Raw genomic sequence first — 3,519 nt, 5'->3', positions numbered from 1 at the left:
AAAAAAAAAAAACCACCACAACTAAAAGAGTTCATTCAGTCACAGAGTAATCTTCTGAGGCCAAAAGTCCATCTAAATGCAATGAAGATTTGCTTTCATTAAAGACAGAGGTGAGGACAAAATCTGCAGTGGAAGTTATGACATGCTAGAAAGCAACAAATGTGGATCACTGACCAAAACAATTGTGTACTTGATGCAAATGCAGATTGCGTATTGTTATATATATATAGTACATTGTGTTTTTGTTTTCTCCATCCAGTCAATTCTTTTTGGTGGTGAGTACATGTTGTTAGAAGTACATGTCTTGTATGGTCTTAATCTCTGTCGTGTACTATTTTTTTATAGTCTTAAGTTATAATAAAAATAAAAAACAAAAAGTAGGAACCAAACATAAAAGGTCTAGTAAAGCCAAAAATTAATTTCCTATTGATTTTAAAGTGATCTAGCTGAGTTTTTACACTGAAAGCAAAGATTATAGCAAGTGTAGCCCATGGTATTTATTTTCAGTCAAACCAAAGTTACATATACTTCTGCCTCTTCTTATATGGGATATAAACACTACCACACTCCCTTCAAAGACTTGCGCAGGCCAAATTGTTGGAATGCTGATTTTCTTGACAACTCTAAACCCCAAAACTATGATAATACGTTATGGTGTAGTTGAAGATAGCATAGCCAGATGTTTGCTTAAAACCTAGAGACTTTACGTGTTGCTTTTCATGTGCTGTGCCAAGTCTTGATAATACTTTTTCCCCCAACCAAGGGACCTCATAACCTGATTATGGTTATTGCTTTACAAACAGTTTTGACAGAAGGTGGCTGCTAGAGCTTAACATATGTCCCGGTTCCGTGTGATGGAGCCGGTTCTTGCAAACTAAGCTCAATGTTTATCCTTTGCTGAAATCAGCAAATAGAGTTAGAGAGATACCCAGTCATCTATCACACCAAATAAAAGGACATAACGGCTTTCAAAAGGGTTTTCCCACTTACCCAAAAGGCTTTCTGAAAGCTTCTACCTCTGCAAAAAAGAAAAAAATGAAAAAGGAAAAAAAAAGAAAAAAAGGAAAAAAAAAAGGAAAAAAAAAAGAGAAAAAAGTTAGAACAATTATGGCAGATTGCATGAAACATGAGAACGTCACAGTGACTGCTACTTTTCATTCTGTTTGTCTTTGGGTCATGATCAACGAACCGGAAGTTATTGACATGGTATCAAAAGAGAGATTGGTATTCTGAAGGATGTCTAGGATACTGCTGTCAGGATTATCTGAAAGGGAATGAATCTTTCGGGTGCATGTCCAAAAAGCTTTGATGGACTGGAAGGAACTGGGAGAGTTGTACCATCAGGAGGGTGGCCTAAGACTACAATGCTAAAGTATGCATACCTCAGTTTCAAAACTTTTGAAAGGAAGTCTCAGCCACAGAATGCATATACCTGTAGAGTTTTGCATGGGTTTTATATAAATACAATTTTAAAAAATAGCTGCTTGCACATTATACCAGAAAAACCTCCAAAACTGCAATTGCTTTGAAAATAGATTTTAGGTTTTTTGGAGTTTTCTGAAATGCTTGGTCTGTATTTTGATAATTGTGCATATTATGTAAAAATGTTGGTGGACCCATAAATGACCAGACTTTTCTAAGAAAAATGTTGCTTTAATGCATTTCATGGATTTTTACTCTTCTATCATTGCTTGCTAGTAATAGCAAACCTGCTTTTCTGCATCTGCTTTGCGTAGCTATTGTAAGGCTTTGAACTAATGTATGTATTTATTGCTTGAACTTCTGTGCATACCTTATAAAGCATAATGTCTGACAATTTAAATGGCTCATGTATTCTTGCTTCTACCATAAGCTGATTATGGAGACTATGATCTTTTGTATACAGCAAATTTTAACTGTAGCACAAACATCTGTTTATGTATTGGTGGGATATACCTGTTTTATTTATCTTCTTTGAGGTAAACTAATTTTTGATACTTTTCATTACTGTGTACTATGTTCATACTTTGAATTCTCTGACGTTAGAAGTCATGGTTGAGAATTGTAACACAGCTGTTATTCGTTCTGTATTCATGGCTTTCACTGCTGAATAAAATAAAGGACCAAACCTAGGATTTGAAAGGAAACTGTCTACCTCTAACACCAGGGAGTTATCAGATTCTATTTTACATAGTTTAGTCTACAAAGACACAACCGCTTAAACCTAGTGGGCTTAAGGCTTATATTCTGTGTGGTTGGATTCATGGCACCATTGTATTGTTTGAAAATCAATTAAAATTTTATGTGACTGTTAAAAGTATTTGGTAGAATTACCAATAACTGGGTTTTCTTTAGATAAGTCAGATAAAGAGAAATGTCATCAGCATTCTGTGTCTTCAGTGGCTTAACTTCATAAGAATGCATTTCTGTGTGATTAGGGAATCGAAGAACAGCCAGCTAGGAATGGAGCTACAGAAGTACACTTAAAATAACTGCTTCAGGACTTTCATGTCCCTGGGCAAATTCAGTTGCAAAATATAATAGCCTATTTTGTAAAGTTTTCAAATTGGGCGTTTACGTTTTTGAAAAATTGTAAGACCCCGTATTACTCATGTCAATATGAACACACCCCTGGGCAGTAACTTCACTGACACATTAACTGCTGAAAGAAACACGACTTACTCTTGTTACTTCATTCATTCAGCCAGCAATGAAAGAGGCTTTTTTTTCTCCATCCAAGAACACTTGACGAATCTTACTTAGCAAAAAAAAGGTTGTACATTTTCTTATAGAATTAATGTACGAACAGTGTGCCACTACTGCCGGATGTAAAAATGTATATGAAACCATTTCATTCAGTTGCTTACATTTCTGAAATATAAATAAAAAAATCAATTCTTTTTGACCCATTTATAAAACTAGGATTTTATTCTTTCAGAGAGATCATTCTTCCATACTAAAGACAATCCACAAAGTTGTGTGTCCATGTCCTGCAATTTGTTAAATAATGAAATTCCAAGAACTTGGGAATCCTCAAGTTGACGACACTCAAATTTAGTCATTAAAGATTTTAGCTGCTTGTCAGATGCACTCCAATAAGAGCTATCCTTGGGTTGAAATTTGCTCCTTCGTAACCTCCATTGTTTATTTCTGTTTTATTCAAATAGACCTCAGCATTGTAAATGTTAAAACTTAAAACATGAAGAGATGAGTATCCTTAAATTTTTATGACTTTTCTTTTTGTTTGATATCCCTCCATACACATACTAATCATGCTCGTAATATAATACTACCATTATCTAGGGAACGCACAGGAATAGTAGACACAAGTTTTGAGTAGATTTATGGGATGTTGGGGTAAATCCAAGACCATTTTCGAGGAAAAACCCAACAAGAAAATATGATGTCCTTGTTACTTTCCAGCAAAGTAAAGTTCGGAGAAGTAAAGTGGATAATAAATGTGTTGGGTATATTTTTATTTTATGCATAATTTAATACTGTCTGGTCATCCCAGTGAAAGGGTAAACTTGAGTAAAATGC

At 34.6% G+C, this 3,519-nt stretch overlaps 1 protein-coding gene across 4 annotated transcripts in view; it reads left to right on the top strand.

Moving 5' to 3' along the window:
* Window positions 1–3,096, top strand: part of Foxp2 (forkhead box P2) — a 343,109-nt gene extending 340,013 nt beyond the window's left edge. For all 4 annotated transcript variants that reach the window (XM_057765108.1, XM_057765116.1, XM_057765099.1 and 1 more), the window contains one exon: window positions 1–3,096. This exon is cut by the window's left edge and continues 1,187 nt beyond it. The gene's annotated coding sequence lies outside the window, so the exon portion shown is untranslated.
* Window positions 3,097–3,519: the final 423 nt, after the last annotated feature.

This window comes from Chionomys nivalis, chromosome 1 (assembly GCF_950005125.1).
Source record: "Chionomys nivalis chromosome 1, mChiNiv1.1, whole genome shotgun sequence".
In the NCBI taxonomy this organism is placed as follows: Eukaryota; Metazoa; Chordata; class Mammalia; order Rodentia; family Cricetidae; genus Chionomys; species Chionomys nivalis.
The sequence above is the reverse complement of the archived record's forward strand: the minus strand, read 5'-3'. Positions and strand labels throughout refer to the sequence as shown.